The sequence below is a fragment of the Eumetopias jubatus genome, unplaced genomic scaffold, assembly GCF_037043125.1.
Source record: "Eumetopias jubatus isolate StellerSeaLion01/CBP00866 unplaced genomic scaffold, mEumJub1_p1.0 scaffold_4, whole genome shotgun sequence".
Lineage (NCBI taxonomy): Eukaryota > Metazoa > Chordata > Mammalia > Carnivora > Otariidae > Eumetopias > Eumetopias jubatus.
This window is the reverse complement of record NW_028274810.1, coordinates 47,212,280-47,239,991: the sequence shown is the minus strand read 5'-3', so window position 1 is coordinate 47,239,991 and position 27,712 is coordinate 47,212,280. Positions and strand designations below refer to the sequence as shown.

General features: G+C 35.6%; 1 pseudogene; it reads left to right on the top strand.

Moving 5' to 3' along the window:
- The window catches only part of LOC114208388 (acyloxyacyl hydrolase pseudogene), a 35,826-nt pseudogene extending 8,472 nt beyond the window's left edge, over positions 1–27,354 (top strand).
- The last annotated feature ends 358 nt before the right edge of the window (positions 27,355–27,712 follow it).

The following is a 27,712-nucleotide window of genomic DNA, read 5'->3' as shown; positions in this document are numbered from 1 at the left end:
CCTAACTAGGTTAATGCCTAATTAGTTAATACCTAATAACCACCACATATGGAACATCGACTTTCCATCGAGTGCTATAGTGATCGTTTCACATACATTATCTCATTCTATATTGGTGATCATATGGGAAGATAGTTTTCATTTTCCCTTCTCAGATGAAGAAACAGAGGCTTAAGGAAGTTGAACATCTGGACAAATTAAATGACAATTAAATGGTAGAAATGGGATTCAAGCTCAGGCCTCATAGGCTTGTCACGTGCACATGTCCAGCACACACATAACCCGTTCACTTAGTCCTTAAAAGTCTGAATTTCTAATATGTAGCAGGCTGAAAGGAAAACAATAAAAACACAAGGTTCATGCTTAAGTTCAATTTAGGTCAACAAAATCTTATCAGTATTTACTAGGCTAGTTATTGTGTGAGACACTAGTGATAATTACTTAACTAATTAGAAAACGTGTTAAATTCAATAGAGTAATATACATAGGGCACTTTAAGGGAACAGAAGAGAGATAGGAGATAGAAAGACAGTGAAAGTGTGGATCCCTAGTTGGGTTTTAAAGGATATTGGAAAAGCCAAAGATGGGAGGGGCTTCGAAATGGAGTGAGAGTATATACAAAGTATAGAGATGAGAATGTATGCATATGAACACTGCGTATGACTTAATTCAAGATTTGAGATGAGTCTGGAAAAGGAGAGAGGACTGCATATTGAGAAAGTTGTGTCCAAGTCTGCCCAACATATAATGCAATGGTACACCAAAGTCTTTGCTCAGGTTTCCCCATTTTATTCAATAGTCTTTCAAATCCTGTTTTGTTCAAACTGTAAATTTTTACCTATTAGAGGCTGAAGAGTTAGGGCTTATGATTATATACTCTAGAATCCCACTGACTGGGTTCAAATACCACTGTTACCATTAATGAGTTGAGTGATCTTGGGCCAGGTTTGATGTTACTGTTCATCAGATGGATGAACAGTATGTTCATTCATATGTTCATATGATGTCATTTTTGCACTGAAGTAATTAACAAATGTTATTTTTTTTCAAACTGCAGCTCCTGCATTGTCTAACTATTCCTATAGAATAATCGTCTATTTCTTTATGTGTCACTTCCACATACATATGGTAGATACAAAATAGAAGAATTGAATGAAAGAATGAAGGTATTGTTTTTCAGTGTGTAAGCACTGAATATTTCAAGGTTTCATACTTTTCTCAAACAATTGAAATCAACATGTGATCTGGTTGTCCCTTTAATATTTTAGAAATTGTATAACATATCTCATATAATTTCACACACACACATTCACATAAATAGAATGAAACAGTTAACAAAATTATCTTTTGAACTTCTACAAAGCAGTTAGGGAATTGTAACCCAGGTAGTTCTTTTACTTCGTTTGGCAAAACTGATTATAAGTCTCCTAAACTGATTTTCATAAAAATAGGAAATATCAGACTTATTGCATGAAATACTTTCCTGTGGAAAGTTTTTCACAGTCAAAAGTAAGAAAGTATTATTGTTCAACTAACAGATGCAAAATTATACAGAGGAAACAATTCCAAACTGGTCAAAATCTCATTAAAATTGTATGAGGACAATTATGTAGGCCCCATTTACAATTTTTCTTTATAGCAGAATATCAAGCAATCCATGATTTGAGAGCAAACTTTAGTTTTATCCTAGACCTACTTGACCTTGTAAGTGTTTCTTGATTTTAAAGGATGACATTTAATTAAAGCTGCCTTGCTGAAGTGTGGTAATTATTGGTGCAGATAAAAAAGATTTACAGAAACCCAAGCCAGTGGATTGGTAGGAGCAACACAGATTTTTCTTAACATCATGATGTATCATTTGCAAATTGTGATATACTATCTAGCTTTGTATCATTTAAAGGCACATCAAGTTTGCTGGTTGAATTAGCACACACGATTGTGGAAGAGGCATTTCAATTAAACCACAGTCAAACAGACTTCAAGAATTTTCTACCTTTATTTGTAATGCCGTGCATAAAATTATTCAAGCATTACAATGAAGAATGAGAACTCATGGAGTATAAAATTGGACCAAAGTCTCTCCCCTTAATAGATGATATCTTTCCTTCTTCATAGTTTGCTGCTCTTCAATGAATGACATTGAGTAATATGTATGAGTAATTGCTAAGTTTACTGCTCATTACCTCTTTAAAAATCCAAGGAAGTAGTAAGCACACTTTGATCTTTTTATGAGAAAACAATTTTCATTATAAAGATTAAAACAAAATACATGATTTTTATTTGTAGTTTAATAACTTAGCTACTGATTCTTTGTGATACCAAAATACTATGATTACACTTTCAATTATATTTGTGCAGACTGTCAAAAAAATAAAAAAATAAAAACAAAAGTACTCAAAAGGCAATCTTTTCCTTTTATACAAAAAATGATTTTAGAATCCTTCAAAATAATACTTTAGTATCCTAATAAAATTATGTCTGACTTATTTTCCCAGAAGTGTATGAGAAATATTCTTCATACCTGTATTCATAATTAAAGATATTATGGGAAAATAATGTAAAGATATCAACTCTGTAAATTTAGTGTGTGAAATCTAAGATAATATTACCATTTTCCAGCTTGATATTCTCATAAGATTACATACCAAATTATTTAAAACAGTTTTGATTTGTGTGTAAACTATAATTTTGATGGCTAATATCACTAAAGAGAAAAATTGTTAACATTTTTTTTAACAATTTTACCCTCGTTGACATTGTTTGATCACTATTCACATTGGTCTCTCTTAACAGATCTACATGTTAACGTAGTACTTCATTATCATTTATTGTTGAGCCCAAGATAGCAGGTGTTTAGCATATTGTATTTTGAATTGATATGAATTTATATTGAATTCTTGGTCCTTGAGGTATTTTATAGATGTTTTCAGAACTACCCTAATGACTAAGATGATAAATGGGTTTAAAATAACTTTAGCTAATTATACCTTTTCTAATTTCAATAATGATGACATCTATCAGTTTGCCTACATAGATCCTAGGTTATAATTATCATTCAGTTTGATTTCTATAAACTTTAAATCAGATAGAAGAAAAGCATATATTATCAGATGAGACTTTGTGGGTTTGGGCAGTCATCACATTATGGTGTTAATTTACAGGGATCAGCTATTGATTTTATTTCATGATTCTGGAAGGCATAACTTTTCTTCTGACAAAGGTGACAGTGAATATTAAAGTAGGCTTTATTTTATGAGTGCAACATGATGATAATGATGATAATGAAGATCATAAGGCAATAATGAATAATAATAAAACTAGCTACCTTGAGGTCCAAATTAAAATTAACAAAGGAAGAGAGGATCCAAAATTTAGGGAAAAATCTTTTCTTCTTTTATTTTTCTTATACATTTGTAGTGAAGGACAGTTGGAAACGGAAAGTCACACAGTAAGGACTGCATGGTATTCAAGTTGATCCTCACCACTCTTTTGTGGTAAAATATAAGACACAATATGAAATGCTTCTGCTTGAAAATTCCTTTACAAACATTGATTTAATGACTACTGAGTGCCAAGGAATGAGGTTCATCCCATTACTATTCTTCAAATCTTTTAATCACGTTTACATTCCAAATTTTGACAACAGAATGGCCCCTCTTTGATTCTGCCAAGAAGAAAAAGAAGTAACGCATAGCAGACAAAACTTAATTACCCTTACATTAAAAAAAATTCATGTTTTTCTTTCTTGTTTTTATTTTGAATTAATATTTTATTATAAATCTTTCAACTAAAAGAAACCATTTTTCCTGGAAAAGGAAATTAAGATTCAAAAAGATCACAAGATATAATTAATATCATAAAGAAAGTTTTTCATATTCCATCTTTTTTCATAATGGATTTCTCACAACACAAGTTTAAATGAAGACAAGAGAAAGGTGCTGGGACATTAGGTTAAGGGGGGATCAGAGGAGCAGCAAGATGTTTAGAATAGAGAAGACTTGTGCAAACACTTTAGTAAACTAAGAACAAAAAATCATTGAGAAGGAAAAGAAAGAAGATGCAGTAGAAAGAGGTGTTAGAGCCTGGTCATGAAGGGAGAATAAGATAAGTTGAAAAAAACTCCTTTGAGTGAAAATGTCTTCCTTAGAAATACTAATATTCAACCAGAAAAGGGAAAATTGAGAGTGCGTGCAATGAAAAGGTGATCATATTACATATGATTAAAAAGGTGAACTATTGGTACTTAACTCCTAAGAGGAGTATAGATTAACTTTCCAAGAACTTCAGCATTTTAGTGCATAAAGATAATTCATTTGGGGGGTGCCTGGCCAGCTCTGTCAGTTAAGCCTCTGCTTTTGGCTCAGGTCATGATCTCCGGGGTCCTTGGATTGAACCCCGCATTGGGATCCCTGCTCAGTGGGGAGTCTACTTCTCCCTCTGCCCCTCGTGCTCTCTCTCTCAAATAAATAAATAAAAAATCTTTAAAAAATGATAATTCATTTGGTTGTTTTTCTTATATTGTGTTGGTCTAAATTAGAAGGTCAGTTTCTAGACCCCACAAAGATAGCAGATTCCATTTTACCATTGGGAAAGGCCTGGGGAAGAGAGTGGATTGGAGAATTACATGAGTCCATCATTGATACACACTGTTGATGGCTTTAGTATTTCTATCAAATGAGAAGATTTCTAGAACTGAGGATACTAAATTTCCTTCCTGTAATTAAATGGAGACAATAAGAATAGAATCTATCTTTTATCAGACCCTCCTGAGTAAGTCGACAATGAATCAGCAAGAACCAACGCAGTTTACAAAACTAGTAAATTGTGAGAAACTTCTTCCTGGCCATTTATCAAATTCTTAAAACTGTTCGAAAGGGCTTAACCTTTCAGACCTTTGAAAACCCCGAGAAGCAGTACCTCAAAGACTCTACGACAAGGGGCGCATGTAAATACAGACATGATAGACATGAAAGACAGTAGTTACTAAAAAATGAGTACTGGTTAAAAAAAAAAAAACAAACTTAAAAATAAAAAAGAAATGAGTTCTGCACTTATTTTTGTCCAGGTAAGAAAGCCTTTTGAGGAGTAGGCAGGCCAGAGGTGGGGAGGACAGAACCTAGCATACAGAGCCAAGTTTTGTCTTTTTGTTCCAATGAATGCTATTTTAAGGTATAGGATCTCAATAATGTTGCCTCTCCTCTGATGCTCCCAGGAGGGTGTAAGATGAAGGCAAGATATACTATGATATAAACTGTGATTGGGTATGTTTGATAAAACAGAGACCTGGGAGCATCCAATGTTCCAGCATCTACCTTGGAGCACGTAATAGGTGAAGGACAAGCAGTAATGCCAGGATTTCAAGGAGGTAGGAGATGAGTCTTTTATACAGGCAGGCACCAGAACAAGGACCTAAGCAATAGGAGTCAAAGCTAGACCAGTAAACTTATAGCAGGCAGTGGAACCCTGACTCTAAGCTGAACCCCCACTGCTTCTGAACAAGTGAAGTTAAAGACATTGTATCTCCTTGTTATAACATGCAGCACAGTTGGTAGGAATTGTTTGATTTATTTGGGTAGGTGAAGGAGCCAGAGTACTAGAGTATTATAATCATATCTTAAAATATTCTACTAGTTAGATGACAATGATTTCCAAAAGTAGGTCCTGATCTGACACATTGTGTCTGTATCAGGGAGTGCAGATATTTCAATTGTAATTCCTTTTTAGATCCATTCCAACACAGCGAGTCTTTGGAAACATTTTCTTTTCTCTTTTTCTTTTTTTAAGATTTATTTATTATTTGAGAGAGAGAGAATGAGAGATAGAGAGCACAAGAGGGAAGAGGGTCAGAGGAGGGAGAAGCAGACTCCCTGCTGAGCAGGGAGCCTGATGGGGGACTCGATCCTGGGACTCCAGGATCATGACCCGAGCCAAAGACAGTCGCTTAACCAACTGAGCCACCCAGGCGCCATTTTCAAATGGAAATATAGAAGCAACTCAGATTAATTTTTAATCAAGTCACTTCTTTCTGAGGAAGGCAGTACAGGTATGGTGGGAAAAAAAAACAAGTATTTTAAAATTGTCTTCTGAGATGAGTTCTGGTTCTGACAAGAAAGCTTTGTGATCTTCAACTACTTACCTCTCTGAGCTATGGAAAATTTTCTAATGTATAAAATGGGACTAAAACGCAATTTTGCTGTTTAACTGCTGACAGATTTAAAGTGCCATCTCTTCTGCTTTACCTTTGCCTCACATATGAGCAAGCTGAAAATAAACAAATAAATAAAGTATTTGGTCTGGGCAGGAAATTCAAGCCAGGCAGGATCCATAACCCCAGCCCTAAATCTAAGTACCGTAAAACCCCAAATTCATTCTCCTTCCTTGCTTCTCAGGCCATTTTCAGACCTGCTTGGGCTCTATACTGCTATCCCCCAAAAAGCCCCATCTTGGAAGTAATAAACATTTTCACATCCCCTTGGTGTGCATATGTGTGTAACATCATCAGTCTCAAGATCTTAACCAAATTTTGTGTTGGGAGATCCCAACAGGGTAATTCAATAAAACCCTGCCACAATGTAATAACTGAGGTCCAAAAATTCTACCAAGTAAATCGCAGGCTTTTATTAATGCCAGATTAATGACAAATGATATTTTTTCATTCAATCTTCACTATAATATAAGGCATAAAACAAAGATAGTGAAAGTTCCATGCATGTAATTGATGATACACTGAGAAAGCTCCAAGTGATCATGAAACCATCAATTCTAAATCTTTCCTTTTCCAACAAAAGACGAGAACATTAGCCCTCTCTTTTTTGAAAACATGGGCTGAGCTGAGGTAGGGAGCCACTTGAGTATATTTGTATTATCTCAGGAAATATATCTTGGAATATCTACTATTTATCTTTTAAGAAGGCTGTCAAAATTAAAGAAGCAGTGTCTGATCAAAATAGTATGTCAGTAAAGTCTATTTCTTCATGTATCTTCTTACTTCAATACTCATAAGATGTAGGCAGTCCTGAGCGCACAAACTCATAAATCTGGCTATATAGTAAGTAAGTAAGTGAGGGAGTGGATAGCCAGATGGTTTCTATTACTTTTAAGAATAATTTCTAAATAAAGTATATTACATAGACTTTCACTTACAGTAGCTGTAACTCTATGATGATATTATTCCATAGAGGGAATAAAGAATTTAGATTTTACCAACTCCTTTAGGCTTGTGAGAATAGAGCTAATAAAAGTTCTACAGCATCTCCCTGGGGAAGAAAATACAAATTCATAAAAACTTACCCTTTGACTTTCTGAATGACATTTGTCTTAGCACTCCTTTTATAGGCCAAAATCATGGGAATTGTCAGAGCAAAAATAGCTGATTTAAAAACTCCAATACCATTTGTTGAGGAGCAAAATAGTTGCTGATCTTTCATTTTTGTAAAACCCATGTGAATTATGAATATATGGTATAGCAAGCACTAGGACCAGTGATATTTAACGATTTAACACCTGGATGGTTTGGGGATAGAAGTACAGGTGAACTAATTCATGAATACTAACTCATTTCATCAAACATATATTAAGCACTTCCTGTATGCTGTCTACTGTGACGAGACCTGGTTGATAAGATAAAAATGGAAGTAGATGTGGAGTTTAGACTCAATCTTCAAGCAATTGAAAATTTAGAATTAGGGGAGATTTGCTGAAAATTTATATATATATACTTTCATATATGCATATGTAAAATCATAGAAATAAGTGTGGTTTTTAAAAAGGTTTGGCAAACAAGAGAAAGCAAGTTGGACTTTAAGGGTATAAGATAGATAACTAACTACTTGATTTAGACACTAGAAAATAGAAATTTGAAAGGATGGGCAGAAAATAAAAATACAGGAGTGACATCAGGGAAAATGAGAATTACTGGTATGGAATGATGGAGAGCTAAAAAAGAAAGATGTCTGTCATTGATAGGCTTTACTGCTAGAAAAAGTGATGTGTATTAAAAAAGAATAGTGATGATGAGGTCAGCTGTGCAATAGTGAGTTTTAAACACTGAACTAATACGTGTTTGTCAAGTAAAAATTTAAATATGAATCTAGAGATAAAGTGAAATTAGTGAACTATCATGATATGGGTTCATAGATAAACTGAGATTATATAATTCTCTTAGAGGAAAATATAGATAGGTAAAGAAGAACATGAGTATATTTTGAGGTGCATCTGTGGATGGAGTGTGGGATACAAAGAAGGATATTGCATAGGAATCAAAAGCAAGAAGGTAAAGAGTTGGGAGAACAGATGCCATAGACACAAAGTTAAAAGAAACAAATGTTGATATATCTAAAAGGAATTATGTTCTAATGGCAGTTTAATTAAATTCTCAGAAGGAATTAGGAATATTATTCCTTTGGATTCTGAAATCATTTTGTGATTTATTAATAAATTAATAAATACCTATTTATACTATAGGTATTCATTTATTTATTTACTTAACAAATACTTATTAGTGTTTTGCTCTTCTGTGCATTGGGGGATACAGGATGAAGATTATACCACTGGCCACTCTTGGATTTACAGAAGATAAATTAAGTCTACCTGGGGTGGAGAATTTGGGGAAATTTAACAGAGTAGAAAATATTCAAGTGAGGCTTTGGCAGCCAGGAAGGGGGTGGGGGAGACATTTTGGGATCTAGAGTGTCATAAGCCAAAAACCAGAGTGATAAAATTCTGTGTAGTTTTCCAAGCATGTTGGCTTTTGTGGGAGTATTGGAGCCATACTTATAGGTACATAGACAGGAGCAGGATATGAAACTGGTAGGTTGCTGATGGCAGATTGTGAGGAACCTTTTACACAATATCACAGAGATTACTGATATAGTCCGTACCAGAAAACCTTGAGGATTTTACTGATTGATTCATTGATTGATTGATTTTTAGAGACGGAAAGAGAATCATAAGCAGGCTCCACGCCCAGCACAAGCCCAATGCAAGGCTCCATCTCACAACCCTGAGATCACGACCTGAGCCAAAATTAAGAGTCCAACACTTAACCAACTGAGCCACCCACACACCCCAACCTTGAGGATTTTAAAATGTGGAAGGATTACAAACAGATATAGGTTATTAGAAAGACAAGTGGCAAAATTCAGGGGAATGTATAAGAAGCAGGGAGTGAGAGAGGAGAATGGTTTGAAGGTTATGGTAAAGATTTAGAGAAGAGATAATGATCATCTAAGTCACTAATACTTAGTAAAAGAAGGAGCAAGAATTATTTTTTAATTATAAAAGTAAATTTATTTCTTGAAGGATATTTGAAATATGAAGTATGATATGGAGACTTCTCAATTTGTTGATCTAATGAAAACCATAAGTTTCAAAAACCAATGTATTTTGTACATTTCTTGTCAGTGTGTATCTGTATGTGTGTACATGTGTGTGTAATGTATGTGTGTACATATATATGCAAGATATATAAGTATATAAAAATTTGCAACATATATAAATAGAGAGAGATAAATAAATGCAAAATTGTCTCTGGTACTTCGCTTCACTTTGTATCATAAACACTTCCCCATATATTGTCATAGTCTTCAAAACACTTGGCATGATTCTGTAGTATTAACCATCACTGGAGTATATCATAGGGTACCTAAACATTGTTTGAAATTTAGATTGTTTCCAATTTTTCACTATTGTGCAGTATTGAGGATCTTGATTTACATTGACAACTGCTCAGCAGAAATGTTATAGTAATTTTCCTTTTTTCTTCTGTGTATTAGATCCTTGTCATTCTACCCTCGCCAATCAGCAGTATCTTTTTAAAACTGCCCATTTGATAAATGAAAATGGTATCTTATTAATGATCATATACAGGTAAACTTTTTTTTTCAGATTCATTTGTACTTATATATCAACTTGAATGAATTACTTGTTCATATAAAGATAAATTTTTTGTGTTGTAATTGCTTGTGAATTGCACTGACTTATAAATTCAGTGGGTATAGAATTCTAGAGAATCTCCTAAGATTTACTGATCAAATACATTTTTTTTTCTATCCTTGGTATGTGCCAGGAACAGTTCCAAGTTTTTTATACTGCATGGGCATTTGATATTTTGAAGTACAGCATCAACACACTCTTCATCTATAAACAGTCCTCAGTTTTGCTTTGTGAAACATCATTACCCTGAACTCAGCTCATATGTTTCAGATGAAGCTGGCCTCATTTCTTCTGGTTACCAGAGTTGGAGAATGTGACTCGGGAAAAGCCGATCAGCACATTCCATCTTTCTTGCTATGATTATTTCTTTAGGGAGGGGTTTCAATCCAAGTAAAGTCAATCAAAGTTAATGAGAACCAATTTTCTATAAGGAACTCGAACTCTTGTCTACTTGGTTTGTTGATGTAAAGCTGAAGAAATCTGGGGGCAACTGAGTAGCACTTAGGAATGGCAGCAACTCAGTAGAACCAGACCAAGATGATTCTGAACTTAGCCACTCCAAAGCTGCACCCAACCTTGTATTTTTTTCTTAAACTGATTTGGATTTGATTTTCTGTTATCTACAACAGAGAGTTTTAACTGATAGAGTAATAAAAAACTGACAGCCCTTCCCTCAGCTTTTTTATGAGCTTTTGTAATCAGTTATTCATTTAGTTTGGTTTTCAAACCCTTCAACTTATCAGAGTCTCAGGATCGTGGATATTGAGGTCAATATTCATCAGCGTAAACACAGTGTAATGATGTGTCCCAGAATTTGTCATTTTAATTTTTTGAATTAAATATATTCTCTTGTTCTTGGAATAACTTCATTATGAGCAGAGACTAAAATTCATAAATATTTTATGAAACAGTAAAGGGATCGACTTTTTGTATATTTAGCAGAGTCAGTTGCTGTGTCTTGGTGTAGTTCAAGGATTACAGATATTTCCTACATCATAAGGGCAAAGCAAAAACATGCATCTTTAATCACATTAATAAATTCCTGTTTTTAACTCCCCAACTTTCTTAGCTTATAGAAAAATAGTATAGGATTTAGGTGAACAAATTTAATATAAACACAATCAGTGTGATTTCATTTCTTATTCCATTGGAATTATGTTATTGATGGAACCGGGCTTTGCATTTATTATATGTTGAGGAGTATTAATGGGGAATGAGACATTTTTCCTTTTGATCATAGATGTCTCTTTTCAAAATATAAATGTCTGATAATCTTTTTTTAAATTTTATTTTATTATGTTAATCACCATACATTATATCATTAGTTTTTGATGTAGTGTTCCATGATTCATTGTTAAGAGAAGCAGTTTCCTATCCTTGCCACCTGTTTCTTTCTTGACTGTTTTATAACCTCAACATGAACAAAACTTAACTCATTTCTTTTCTCTCCAGCCCCATTATCTAGTTAAATAATACCCAAGATGGAAACCTGGATTTTTCAAGTGCTACTTTTTATACTCACATGGAATTGTCCACCATAACTTATTATTTTCCCTCCTAAATATCAGTTGCAGTCCTCTCTTCCATCCCTGAAGCTTTGGTTTTTTCTTTTCCCTAATAATTTCATGTTTGGATTACTGAAATAGTTTGTATACATTGTTTACCAGATTCTCTTGTCTTCCTTAATCCCCTAATCCATCTTAAATTTGGCACTACAGGACAGAATAGTGATTTATATAAATCACACAAATGTGATTATACATTTGTTTCTTATTATAAATTCTTTCATGCAGTGAGGATTTTGATTTTTAAAATAATAGCCATGTTCAGAATTAATTTGAAACTCCTAATATGACAGAATTTCCTTGTCCTCCTCACTGTTTTCCTCCTGCCTATCTGTCAAGTTCATGTTTACAAAGTCCTCCCATTTACCCTTTCTTTCAGCCATTTAACCATTATAGAGTAAGTTTCTGCTTAAATAGTAGTACATTTTATGTACCTAATTCCCACATCAATCCTATAGTGTAAGATTTATTACTTCAAGGTAAGAATTATTTTACAGATGGGAAAATTGAATGACAGGGATCTGGGAAAAAAATGATAATGCTTTTGCAAAGGTTATCAGGTGAAGGAGAGTCTGACTAACCCATTATACTATAAGCCTTAATCACATTGACTATATTCATTTTTAAAAAGGCACTTTTCTGGGTATATACTTCAATATCATAAAAGCCATCTATGAAAAACCTACAGCGAATATCATTCTCAACGGAGAAAAGCTGAGAGCTTTCCCCCTAAGGTCGGGACCGCAGCAGGGATGTCCACTATCACCACTGCTAGTCAACATAATATTAGAAGTCCTAGCCACAGCAATCAGACAACAAAAAGAAATCAAAGGCATCCAATCAGCAAAGAGGAAGTCAAACTCTCACTCTTTGCAGATGATATGATACTTTATGTGGAAAACCCAAAGACTCCAGCCCAAAACTGCTAAAACTCGTAAAGGAATTCAGTCAAGTGGCAGGATATAAAATCAATGCACAGAAATAAGCGGCATTCCTATACACCAACAACAAGACAGAAGAGAGATAAATCAAGGAGTCGATCCCATTTACAATTGCACCCAAAACCATAAGATACCTAGGATTAAATCTAACCAAAGGGGCAAAGGATCTGTACTCAGAAAACCATAAAATACTCATGAAAGAAATTGAGGAAGACAGAAAGAAATGGAAAAACATTCCATGATCATGGATTGGAAGAACAAACATTGTGAAGATGTCAATGCTACCTAGAGCAATCTACACATTCAATGCAATCCCCATCAAAATACCATCCACTTTTTACAAAGAAATGGAACAAATAATCCTAAAATTTGTATGGAACCAGAAGAGACCCCGAATAGCCAGAGGAATGTTGAAAAAGAAAAGCAAAGCTGGCGGCATCACAATTCCGGACTTCCAGCTCTATTACAAAGCTGTCATCATCAAGACAGTATGGTACTGGCACAAAAACAGACACACAGATCAATGGAACAGAGCAGAGAGCCCAGAAATGGACCCTCAACTCTATGGTCAACCCATCTTTGACAAAGCAGGGAAGAATGTCCAGTGGAACAAAGACAGTCTCTTCAACAAATGGTGTTGGGAAAACTGGTCAGTCACATGCAGAAGAATGAAACTGGACCATTTCCTTACACCACACACAAAAATACTCCAAATGGTTGAAAGACCTAAACGTGAGACAGGAGTCCATCAAAATCCTAAAGGAGAACACAGGCAGCAACTTCTTTGACCTCAGCCAGAGCGACTTCTTCCTAGAAACATCGCCGAAGGCAAGGGAAGCAAGGGCAAAAATGAACTATTGGGACTTCATCAAGATAAAAAGCTTTTGCACAGCAAAAGAAACAGTCCACAAAACCAAAAGACAACCGACGGCATGGGAGAAGATATTTGCAAATGACATATCAGATAAACGGCTAGTATCCAAAATCTATAAAGAACTTATCAAACTCAACACCCAAAGAACAAATAATCCAATCAAGAAATGGGCAGAGGGCGCCTGGGTGGCTCAGTTGGTTAAGCGACTGCCTTCAGCTCAGGTCATGATCCTGGAGTCCCAGGATCTAGTCCCACATCGGGCTCCCTGTTCAGCAGGGAGTCTGCTTCTCCCTCTGACCCAACCCCCTCTCATGCGCTCTCTCTCTCTCTCTCTCTCTCATTCTCTCTCTCAAATAAATAAAATCTTAAAAAAAATTATAAAAAAAAAGAAATGGGCAGAGACATGAACAGACATTTTTCCAAAGAAGACATCCAAATGGTCAACAGACACATGAAAAAGTGCTCAACATCGCTAGGCATCAGGGAAATCCAAATCAAAACCTCAATGAGATACCACCTCACACCAGTCAGAATGGCTAAAATTAACAAGTCAGGAAACGACAGATGTTGGCAGGGATGCGGAGACTCCTACACTGTTGGTGGGAATGCAAGCTGGCGCAACCCCTCTGGAAAACGGTATGGGGGTTCCTCAAACAGTTGAAAATAGAGCTACCATACGATCCAGCATTTGCACTACTGGGTATTTACCACAAAGATACATATGTAGGGATCCGAAGGGGTACGTGCACCCCAATGTTTATAGCAGCAATGTCCACGATAGCCAAACTGTGGAAAGAACCAAGATGTCCATAGACAGATGAATGGATAAAGAAGGTGTGGTATATATACACAATGGGATATTATGCAGCCATCAAAATGGATGAGATCTTGCCATTTGCAATGACATGGATGGAACTGGAGGGTGTTATGCTGAGTGAAATAAGTCAATCAGAGAAAGACATGTATCATATGACCTCACTGATATGAGGAATTATTAATCTCAGTAAACAAACTGAGGGTTGCTGGAGTGGTGGGGGGTGGGAGGGACGGGTGGCTGGGTGATAGACATTGGGGAGGGTATGTGCTATGGTGAGCGCTGTGAATTGTACAAGACTGTTGAATCACAGATCTGTACCTCTGAAACAAACAATGAAATATATGTTAAGAAAAAAAAAAAAAGAAAATAGCAGGAGGGGAGGAATGAAGGGGAGTAAATCGGAGGGGGAGACGAACCATGAGAGATAATGGACTCTGAAAAACTAACTGAGGGTTCTAGAGGGGAGGGGGGTGGGGGGATGGGTTAGCCTGGTGATGGGTATTAAAGAGGGCACGTTCTGCATGGAGCACTGGCTGTTATGCACAAACAATGAATCATGGAACACTACACCAAAAACTAATGATGTAATGTATGGTGATTAACATAACAATAAAAAATTATTTTAAAAAAGGCACCTTTCTTTCTCTTCCCTCCATGATTCCCTCTATTTGAAACTCTCCTTCTTTCCTTTTTTTTTTTTTTTAAAGATTTTATTTATTTATTTGACAGAGAGAGACACAGTGAGAGAGGGAACACAAGCAGTGGGAGTGAGAGAGGGAGAAGCAGGCTTCCCGCGGAGCATGGAGCCCAATGCGGGCCTCGATCCCAGGACCCTGGGATCATGACCTGAGCCGAAGGCAGATGCTTAAAGACTGAGCCACCCAGGCGCCCCTGAAACTCTCCTCCTTTCCAAACCAATTCAGTGCCCATGCATGTACAGCTCAATGAAGTTGAGATGAATCTTTGATGCAGTATATATAAAATGATATTTACTTGATTTGGAGGAAACCTGTATAACTTACTTTGTACCTATTTGCAAGCACTTTAGAAGCTATTCATGTAGGTTAATGATTCTCAACCCTTCAACACACACTGGGGAACCTCTGAAGAATATTCTAACCGTTTTCAGAAATATTGCTCTTTCTAAAGGCATTCTTTTAAAGTTCAATTTCATTGTTTTGGATAAGTTTATGGACTTGGGATCCAGGAAGATCCAGGTCAGAATGATAGTTCTTTCATTACCAACTAGGAAGTCACTGGTGTTAATTAAACTCTCTGAAGTGCAATTTTCTCATGAGTGAAAAGGATAATAAAGGTCTTTTCTTTTTAGTATTAGGTTATTATGAAGATTAAATGAGATAGATCATTTTAAAAATTTTTCAGAGCACGGGGCTTGCCACATATTATTTCCTTAATAAATGTTATATATTTATTATAAATGTTATTGACATTGTTTTGTTGTTACTTGGTTTTTGGAAACTTTGTTTCCATTAGTTATAAAAAATATAAGTAATAACGTTTTCTGAGCCATGCAAATATGCTATGGAGACAGACATAATATTGATCTCATATAAAAACTGGTTAGATATCTTTCAGTAATTATTTAGTCTTGCTTCTTCCTGTAATCCTACAGACATAATATTGATCTCATATAAAAACTGGTTAGATATCTTTCAGTAATTATTTAGTCTTGCTTCTTCCTGTCATCCTGCTTTTATTTTACCTTATCATTTTTTCACCCTGTTTTTAGAATAGCTTTCAGATTTATAAGTAAAGTGGTCTGAATATACAGAAATCTATTTTTATAATATTGTATTTTTCTACATGATAATAAAAGAATTTGATGAAGAAAATTTGAAAGACACAAAAAGTAATCATTAATTAGAACACATATTTTTTGCAATATGCTTGGATTTTTTTTTTTGTACTTCAAAAGTGTCAAATTACAAAGGCTAATATAAATTCTTTTAAAAACCTAAAACGCTGAAGAGGCATAATTCCTCTAAGGAAGAAAGAAAAACTCTTTAACAATAGTGTAAATTATTTATAGACCTCCTGCTTGAACAAGATAAGTTATTAAGATTTTCTGAAATGATTGTTGTTTTAACTGCTATTTGTATTTCAACACAGGGGAGATAAAAACACTTTGGATTGGGGGCGCGTGGGTGGCTCAGTTGGTTGAGCGACTGCCTTCGGCTCAGGTCATGATCCTGGAGTCCCGGGATCGAGTCCCGCATCGGGCTCCTTGCTCGGCAGGGAGTCTGCTTCTCCCTCTGACCCTCTTCCCTCTCGTGCTCTCTGTCTCTCATTCTCTCTCTCTCAAATAAATAAATAAAATCTTTAAAAAAAAAACAAACACTTTGGATTGGAAGTCCAGAAGCCTTTTCTCTTATTTGCTAATTGCATGGCATTCAGTAAGGCATTTTGTCTCTCTGTACCTCAGTTTCTCATCAGAGAAATTGGCACTTTGAATACATAATGTCTAATCTACATTAATGGCCATACTGTGGTGTTAGAAGATCCTAGAACCTCACAGATCTAGAAACTCTGTTATTTACAAGTTGGGCAATTTGGCACACTACTTAATCTAATTGAGCTTCATTTTTTAAATTAGAAAAATGTATATAATTGTGTATAAGTTGCAGATTTGCTGTGAGGTATATACAATAACCTATATACTTTGCCTGGCAGATATAGGTATGAAATAAATGTAGCTAATATTATTATTTTATAAAAAATTTGAGAATATGTGGCCTTTAATTTTCCCGATTAATGTTTAATAAAACTCCATATCCTTTCCATGAATTATTTGAGCACTTTTAATTTATTTAACAAATATTTTATTCAGCTTGGACCATGTGATAATGTTATATACAACTCTGTGGGTATACTGTGATTAACAATATCACCTGGGTGGCTCAGTCTTTAAGCATCTGCCTTCGACTCAGGTCATGATCCCAGGGTCCTGGGATCGAGTCCCACATTGGGCTCCCTGCTCGGCGGGAAGCCTGCTTCTCCCTCTCCCACTCCCCCTCCTTGTGTTCCTGCTCTCGCTGTCTCTCTCTCTGTCAAATAGATAAATAAAATCTTTAAAAAAAAACACACATAGTCACAGACCCTGTCTTCATGAGGGAAATAGGTAAGATGATGGTAACACATAGTCAAGTATTTAATTAGAAGGTAAAATACATGCCAGAAATGAAAAAAAAAATTCTGAGAGTAAAGTATGGGAGAGATTTTTCAGATTGAATGGTCAGGGAAGGTCTCTCTGAGAAAGTGTTGTTTAAGCTGAAGTCTGAAAAGAAAACAACAAAGGTGAAGAGTGGTTGTATGGATATTCCAGAAAGATGGACATGGGCAGGAGGGATGGGGACGGCCAATGAAGGGAAAGACCTTTGCATGATTTAGGAAAAGAAAACCTCTTTCAGCTAAGGGGTGTGTATGAGACATGATGAAGAGTAGCAAGTGTTGAAGTTGGGAAGATGGATGAGGGCCAGATTGCATTCGGCATCATAGAACGTAATGATTTTCAAAATCAATCTAAGTGCAAATGCTATCACAGAGGATTTTCAAACAAAAGAATAATATGATTCCAATTTCATTAAGAAAAAAAGTCATCCCAGCTGCTGATTAGATATGCATTGGAGAGGGGCAACAGGGAAAGGAGGGAAACCAGTTAAGTGACGTTGTAGAGGATGAGCCTAGTGATATGGGCTAGGGTTATAGCATTGGCCATGAAGTGATAATAATAAGAATGACCGTGACAACAATTATAATAGCTAACCTTTAATAAGAGTTTATGATGTGCCATCCTGCCTAGACATGTTTTTTCCTTTGAAGTTTGTGAAGTTTATTTTGTAGCTTTATTATTATTTATTTTGAGCAGTATTAGGTTTACAACAAAGCTGAGAGGAAGCTACATAGATTACCCCTACATTCCTGCCCCTCCCACATATATAGCCTCCATCGTTATGAATATCACTCACCAGAATTGCACTTTTTTATTTTTCTACCAAGAATGAACCTAAGTTAACATCATAATCACCCAAATTCTAGTTTACCTTGGGAATCACTCTTGGCATTTTGTATTCAGAGGTTGAACACACGTATAATGAAATTTATCCATCATTATTGAATGATATCAAGTGTTTTCACTGCTCTACAAATCCTTTGTGCTCTGCCTATTCATCTCTCTGGCCTTCTACCCTAAAACTGGTCTTCTATCCCTAGACATCTCTCTGGCCTTCTACCACTGATCTTATTTGTCATCTCCAGAGTTTTGCCTTTTCAGGAATATCATGTTTTTGTAATATTAAAGTATTTAGTCTTTTCAGATTGGCTTCTTCCACTTAGTAATATGTATTTAAGTTTACTCCATGTCTTTTCATGGCTTGATGGCTCATGCCTCTTTAGCACTCACTAATGTTCCATTTTCTGGATGTACCACAATTTACTTATCCATTCATTTACTAAAGGACATCTGGTTTCTTCCAAGATTTGTGAATTATGAATAAAGTTGCTATAAACATCTGTGTGCAGGTTTTTATACGGACATAAATTTTTGAGTGAATACCAAGGAGAACAGTTGCTGGGTCTTATATGCTAAGAGTATGCTTACTTTTGTAAGAAACTGTCAAACTGCCTTCCAAAATGGCTGAAACATCTTGCATTCCTATCAGTAATAAATGAAAATTTCTCTTACTCCACATCCTCACACATGCAGTGTTATCAGTGTTCCAGATTTTGGCTATTCTAATAGTTGTGCAGTGGTTTCTTGTTTTAATTGCATTTCCCTGATGACATATGACATGGAACATTTTCTCATAAGTTTATTTGCAGTCTGCATATATTCTTTGTTCAGGTGTCTTTTATGGCCTTTAGCTCATTTTTAAATCAGTTTGTTTTCTTATAGTTCAGTTTTAAGAGTTCATTGTATATTTTGGATGAACAATCCTTAATCAGATATGTATTTTGCAAATATTTTCTCCCAATCTGTGGCTTGTCTTTCCTCTTAATAGGGTCTTTCACAGAGCAGTTTACAATTTTTTTTTTTTTTTGGAATATAACTAACATAAAATGTTATATTATTTTCAGGCATACAACATATTTTTTAGGCATAAAACATATTGATTCAACAATTCTATACATTACTCAGTGCTCACCATGGTAAGTATAGTCACCATATGTTACCAAACACTGTTATTACACTATTATTGACTATATTCCATATGTTATACTTTTTATCTTTGTGACTTACTCTATGACTGGAAGTTTACCTCTTAATACCCTTTATTTCACCCATACCCCTACTCACCTCCCCTCTAGGAGTTTGTACCTCCTTCAAATTTAATGAAGTCCAGTTTATCAATTAGTTTTTTTTTTTTATGGACTGTATCTTTGGTGATATACCATATCCAAAGTCATCTTTGTTTTATTCTATGTATCTTCCAGGAGTTTATACTTTTGTGTTTTACATTTAGGTCCATTCAATTAATTCCTTTGAAGAGTGTAAGGTCTGCACATGCTAAACATCTCATATGTGAATTGCTACAACTAATGTATTGATGAAGAGATACAGCTTGGGGAGGTGATCACTTCCTGCAGATCATGCTATTAATGATAGGACAGAATAGTCATCAGGAAGCTTGATATCACAGAACATGCTCTTAATGATAATGCTACACTACTGTAAAATGGTGATCTGATTAGAGATAGGTTTTAATATATTATATGTAGAATTTAGAATTCTGTTGGATAGGGAAGGCAAACAGACGGAGGAATCAAAGAGTCAAAGATGACTCTTGTGTTTTTAAGTTAAAATTTCTGTGTGTGTGTTTCATTAACAAAAATTGAGCAAGAATATTTTATGAGTAGTATGATATTTAAAGTCACGGGCTTGAATAAGATTATCCCCAGAAAGATGGCAGAGACAAAAAGAAGAGCCAACGTTTCATTCCAAAAAAGAAATCCAACATTTTTGTGTATGCTAGAGGAAGGAAAACAGAGAAAAAGGATCTCAGGAGAGCCAGAGAGGTGGGAGTATAAACTCACAAGAGTATGAGAGCAGCTCAAGGAGAGTTGGTAACAGTTGACTATCAGTGAGATATTCAGGAAAATAAGGAATTACAAGTGTCTTATTTGAAAACAGAGATGGTCTGTGTGCTGAGGGTGCTTGTTGCTACTGGAGTGATAAACGTTTCTTTGTCTTTTCATGAAGACATTTTTCTGGCACTAAAACAGACCAAACCCTTTCTGATGTATCAGAACCTTTGTATTTTGGGTTTGCTCTGTCTGGAATGCCCTAGCCTAAGAACTTTGCAGAACACACTTGCTATTATTTAGTGTTTATCTCAAGTCACACATCTCCAAAAAATACCTCCTCCCTCATTTATTTTTTTATCTCATAATGGTATTTTATTTTTAAACTCTTCTAAATATTGTATTTTTCATTTATCTTTTTCTCCTCATCTCCCACCAATAGAATAGAGTTCATGGAAATTAGGAACCAGTCTATTTGTTGAGCATTGCATCTCTAGCACCTGTAATGTTACCTAAGTAGAATGATATTCTATAAATTATATTAAATGAATGAATGAAATAGTAAAAGATCAGTTATTGCCAGGGATTTGGGATGGTGGAGAGGGAAGAACAGGTGAAACACAGGGTACTTTTAAAGCAATGAAACTATTTTGTATGATAGGATGAATGACATTATACATTTGATAAAACCTATACAATGTGTACTACAGAGTGAATCCTAATCAAAACTATGGACTTTGGGTAATAATAATGTATTCATATTGGCTAATCAGTTCTAACAAACGTACCACATCAATGCAAGATGTTAATAGAGGAAGCTGAAGGGGTGGATATATGGGAATTTTGTACTTCTCCACTTTCTGTGAGCCTAAAACTGCTCTAAAATTAAAGTCTATTAATTTAAATGAAACAAAAAACCAAAAATCTGTGACTTTCCTATCCTCAGACCTTGTCTTCCCCAAACTGTCTTCCACACCTTTCCTATAGTATTTATTTTATTTTATTTTTTCTTTAATTTTTTTATTGTTATGTTAATCACCATATATTACATCATTAGGTTTTGATGTAGTGTTCCATGATTCATTGTTTGCGTATAACACCCAGTGCTCCACGCAGAACGTGCCCTCTTTAATACCCATCCCCAGGCTAACCATTCCCCCCCGCCAGAACCCTCAGTTTGTTTTTCAGAGTCCATCGTCTCTCATGGTTCGTCTCCCCCTCCAATTTCCCCCCCTTTCATTCTTCCCCTCCTGCTATCTTCTTTTATTTTTTCTCTTAACATGTATTGCATTATTTGTTTCAGAGGTACAGATCTGTGACTCAACAGTCTTGCACAATTCACAGCACTCACCATAGCACATACCCTCCCCAATGTCTATCACCCAGCCACCCCATCCCTCCCACCCCACCCCCATTCCAGCAACCCTCACTTTGTTGCCTATAGTTCTTTCACTTAAAATCCTCAAAAGCCTCAAAAGAAGCACAATTAGGTTATTGAAAAAGTAAAAAAATATGTTGCGCCAGATGTAGTAAATACTTTCATAAACAGGCCAACTATGCTTTTATTATCCTATATTTTTAATTTTCAGGGAAATTATAAATTCTAGTTTTGGTGTCATAGAGCACCTCTCTTTGTTTTGCTGTCCATATACTTGTATTACTGTCAGAATGTTTTTGGATTTTGGAGAAGTTAGTCTCGCTAAGCCTTAGTTTTTTGTCTATTATTTTGGAGTGAACAAATATATATAGTAACACATTAATATTAATATTAAATATATACAATGCATGTTATTTATACAAAATTCAAAATCTGTGGATCTGAAATATAAATATAATTTATAAACTATATTTTATAAATTTAAAATATTTATAACTATAAAAATTATATTAAAATTCATTTAACATTAAAATAAATAGCAATCTTTTTAAAACTGTATATTATCACTACTATGCTATTAATCTGTGTAATGTACTCTTTTATACTTAACTATCTTTCATGTGCATAATTCTTGCTTCCCAAATAGGTTTGTAGGCTCAGGTAGGGGTAGGAAGCATACATCATACTGATATCTTTTGATCTGTCCTCACCATAAGTGTTTCCTAAGATTTTTGAATTTTAAAGTAAATATCACTCTCTTCTGAATTCTTAATTTTAGCTAGTTGAGCACTAGCACTACAACATTGAGCAAGTACAGATTTCCTCCCCCTCTGTCCTAATGGAGCTTACCCTCTTGTAAAGGGCAGGAAATAAACATTAAGTAAAAACCTCTGAATGGTTAAAATTGAAGCTGTGATAGGGCTCTAAAAAAGAAATGCATATTGCTAAGGAATTGTGTGACAGGCAGCTTTTAACTGAGGAGCTTATCCAAGAAAACATTCTTGTGGCAAAGACAAATATTAAGGAGGAATAGTCATAAATTAGGTAAAACAGGAAGTAAAAGAGTTCAAGAGAGAAAGAATTAAATCTGCAAAACAATGGCAGGAGTAATCAAAATGAGGCGGTACTGAAAGAAGTCCTCATGACTGAATGAGCACAGGACACAGTGTGATGTGAGGTTGGAGACTGTCAAGAGATAGACTGGGCAGGTCTCCTGATTATGGGATTTAATCTTTTATTTTCTTAAAAAAAAAGTTTTCTAGGAGTAATGAAAAGCCACAGAAGGAATTTCAGCAAATGGGTATCATATTAACATTGTACTTTCATAAGATCACTCTGGTTGCAATATGAAAAAATGATTTCAAGAAACGAGAGTGTGAGTTACCCTAAGAGACTATTAATAGGAGTTCTAGCAAGAAGTAGATGGAGTGATCTTTCTTTTTTTTTTTTTTAAAGATTTTTTACTTATTTATTTGACAGACAGAGACATAGCAAGAGAGGGAACACAAGCAGGGGGAGTGAGAGAAGGAGAAGCAGGCTTCCCGCCGAGCAGGGAGCCTGATGCGGGGCTGGATCCCAGGACCCAGGGATCATGCCCTGAGTCGAAGGCAGACGCTTAACGACTGAGCCACCCAGGCGCCCCTGGACTGATCTTTCTTAACTCACTCTCCTCTGTATTGAAGTCTTTTCGAAAGTGAACCAGACAGTTCACCCTTAATGATATTTTCCTTGTCATTAGAAAGTGATGGGAAGAGTTTACCATAATGACAATTGCTTCTCACTGTATGCCATATCTCTTTTAACATCCCACTTCAAAACAGATACTGCAGTCATGTGACAAATACATTGTTAGTGACAGAAACAAGTTATGATCATAGGAATTCTCATATCTCATCTCTTACTGTATTTTTGAAAATGTCTCAATTTGTTTCATAATGAGCTCTTACACAGATTTCCTGTGTATTGTTGCTACCATCATGGCTGTATTTAAAAGAATGTTTGGAAAGAATATCTACAGATTGCATATCCAAAAGAGGCAAATTAAAATAGTAATCAGGCCCTGATAAATTCAAGACAGTAACATATTCAAGATTAATTAGCAAAACCTATCTAGGGGCCTGTAATCCATAGATAGGATTATGAGGGCAGGAAAACCAGAATGGTGGTTTCACAGTATCCTTGCTGGTGGTGAGAACACTTCTTGATTATGTAGAGTACAATGTATTTAATTGTTTCCGATGATATACAAAATTCCAGTTGAAGAAAATTATATTAAAAATGCATGAAAGTATTAGGTATCCCTCTGAGTGCAACTTTAAACCATGTTAGCCCAACCAGTATTTCAGTTAATTTTTTTTTCTGTGCCCTTATCTACCATATTACTTAATGATTGTTCTGTCTTCATTTTTACTTGGATTCAACTTTCTTTATATAGTCCTATTCAGAGAAGCCTTTCTTTATGTATAAATAATAAGTAACATTATTTTCCTTGGGGGCAATATAGTCTCTTGGTCCTTTCTCTCTCTGCCTACCCAGGATCTGAATTAATTGATTAACTGATTAATTCATTCATCAGTTCATTCATTTTCTTTGTGTCTTGATCTTTAAAGTTTTGATACTTAAGATTAGAGGTTTTCAGGCTTTGTTTGAAGGCATTATATAATTAAATCTCTAATCTATCTGGTTGTATATACTATGAATTATTTTGTTCTATATGAAACAACAGGGAGTTTGTTTCAAATTCTGATACCAGATTTATCTTCAATATTCAGGTATACCTTTTTACTGTAATTCAGGTGTTAATGGTAAAATAACTAATATGCATTTTTCTGGTAATTAGATTTAAATGAATGCTATTAATTTAATGGGATTTTCTCATTCTCGAAACATTTAAAAAAAGAAAAACTTTTAAATGTATCTCATTCCATTTTACATGCAATTATATGTCAGAAATCTATGATAATCTTTCAGGAGAGTTTGGTTTTCTTCTTTAAAGGTTAAATATATAAGACAGTTATCTCTATACAAAGGACCATTTTTCTCAAGAATCTATTGATGTCGAACATGCATAAGAGCATAAATGTCTTCAAACTGACCACTAGAACTTGATCTCTGATTTTGTTTGGTCACTCAGAAAATAAAAGTCTTCCAAACCATTTTTATCAAACAAAGAATATAAGGTTAGTAGTCATTCTGTCTACTCCATTATAACAACAAAAATAATAAAGCCTCTAAACTTTATTTAAAATTAAAGCTTCTCTCCTCCCTTTTGGGTTGATTACCTGTAGTAGAAGAAAAAAAAAAAAAGGTAGGTTTCCCATATGTTACCTATGGGGCCCATCTGGCATCAGTTTCTTCGGGATGTGGCAAACATTTACAGCTCTCTTAGAGATACTTCTAGGGGTTACTCAGGAAATTCTCTCCTTAAGACTCTCTCTCATCTCTACTTCCCTTGACATGTGTTTACGTATCTCCTTGAGCTGACCATTCAAGATTCTTCCCTCATTTCTAAAGCATTTGGCAATACTATCTCAGGCTCTTTCTGCTGAGGTCCACTTGCCCCTCCATTTGTCCCTCTTTGCAGTATCTAAACCAACTCTGGCCAAATTTCTCTTATGTAGAGAACAGGAAACATGCCCCTTTGATCTGCCATCAGTAGGAGTGCAGTTATTTTCAATTATGCCCTGCTTTTCATTTAGCTGCCCAGCAGGCAGCTTTAGCTACAGCCTTTTGCCCTTTAAAATTCTCACTTGTGAGTCTGACCCTCATCCAGGGTGTCACTAGACTGCTGGGAATACAATCAAGCTTGCTGAGTTATTTCTTTGAAACTCCTTTCAGTAAGATGAAGGTCAGAAGACAACCATTCTACCCCAGTACCCCTTGGGAGATGGGACTCACAGAATAGCTCTTGTCAGAGAAATACTTTGATTCCCAACTTACCTCTTGGCTTTTCCAAATTCTCTGACAGGCTGGAGATGGTCAGATAACAGCAGTAAAACAGTCATGTTCTTGCCCATCTCCTTGGCAAGTTGATATGGTCTTGAAACTCATAAATAAGTTTTATTCTGAGACAGAGATAAACTAATATTGAGATAGAGAGTCTCATTTTATACATTTTTGGGGTGTGTGTGTGTGTGTGTGTGTGTGTGTGTGTGTGTCACACAAAGGACTGTTTTTATATACCTTGCACATTATGAAGTACTAAACTGATGTCTATATACATAGTAAATGTTAAATCATATGTGAGGACATTGATACCGAAGTGATGTATTGTTTCCAGTGATATCCTATGCTTACAAAACTATGGAAACCCTATCTCTTGCTGGTGCCTTCCAGCACCAAGTATAAGCAAAGGAGTCTGGGTTGGCCTTGCTGGGGACATGGTAGGACAGAAAACACTGAAAATGGATAAATGGAGTGTACGTAGAAGATAGCAACACACTTGGGTTCAAATTCCAACTCCTATTCTTAGTGTAAGATATAAGGAATTCACTTAAATTCTTTGGGGGAAAAATCACAAACTCTTTAGTTTTTTTCTTAAAAGTGAGTTAATAATATCCACAGAATTGTGAAGATTAAACAAAATAATAAAGTAAAAGTTCTATAGAATGCAAAATGCAGCCTTTATGTACATTAGACTAAAACATTTTAGCATGCCTTCATAGGCATGGAAGAACCACTGGAGGTGCTTAATAAAGGAAGACATGAAATGTTAATCTGGTAACAAGGTATAAGATGGATTAGAGGGGAGGAGTTAAGATGGCAGAGGAGCAGGAGGACCCTGAGCTCTCTTGTCCCTCAAACACAGCTAGATAGTTATCAAATCATTCTGAACACCCAAGAAGTCGAATGGAGTTCTGAGAGAACAAAACTGCAAGTCTACAAATAGAAAAATGACCACCTTTTGGAAGAAAAGCTGTTCTTGAAGACCACCTGCTATTTAGTGATAAGAATGGTTGGACCGGACCTCATCAAACTGCTTGGCACAGATATGAATGCTGATGTGGTGTGTCATACCCTGGAGTTTTGTAAGCAGGACATTGGCGAAGCATTATGTCGTCTCTACCCACTTCCCAAGGAGCCACGGAAATTTACATTAGAGAAGGCAAGACAGATTGTAAAGAAATCCCCAACTCTGAAATATTTCAGAAGTACTTCTGATGTTTGTTCCCTCCCATTTTAGGCCAAGATCTGTCAGAGGATTAAATCAACTCTAGAAAATTCTGTGCCATTCAAAGATGAGACAAATATAGCATTTTTCCAACCTTGAGGGGCTACCACTGGCGAGGGAGAGACTGCAATGACAACAACAAGATTGCGTACCTGGGCAGAAGGCCAGACAACTGGGATATACACGAGGATTCAAACTGTAATGGCATTTGGGGTGCTGATCCAAAAGATGGAATTCCATTTGAGAAGAAGTTCTGTGAAGGTTCACAGCCCAGGGGAATCATTTTGCTGGGAGACTCAGCTGGGGCTCATTTTCACATCTCTCCTGAATGGATCACACTTTCACAGCTGTCTTTGCAATCCTTCATTAATTTACCAATAGCTCTCTTACCAATGAGCTCGACTGATCTCAACTCTTTGGTGCTACTGGGTTTCTGGACTCCATTAGTGGAATTAAAGAAAACTCTATTTATCTTTGATTACACTGCAATTACAGAGAGTACCAGAATATTTCAAGAAATGATGCATCTTCCCAAAACCTGGAGAGATTTCTAGAAACTATGTCTAGGAACCAACTGTTGGGCCATCCAGCCATCGTCATATATGCCATGATATGAAATGATGCCTGCAACATGTGAGTTATGGAGAAAGAAGTTTTTGAAAATACTTGGACTCTGGGTTCCCCAGAGTCCCCCTTCTCCACTCCACTATGTTACAGTAGCCTGCTGTTGAGTTGAATTTCTCTGTCTTAGCAAGTCCTAGACACATATGAAATTAATAGAACCAACCCATAAAGCTGAAAGACCCTTTAAAAAATATCTGATCCATTGAAAAAAAGAAAAAAAGATGGATTAGAGTAGGTGCAGACCAGAGGCAGGTCAATCAGTTAGAAAGCCATTACACTACATCTCTTGTATAATAACAAGTGATAAATAAACAGGTAGGGTTTAAAAAGAAAATATTCCATTAACTTGGTGCAGGATTGCAAAATGGAAT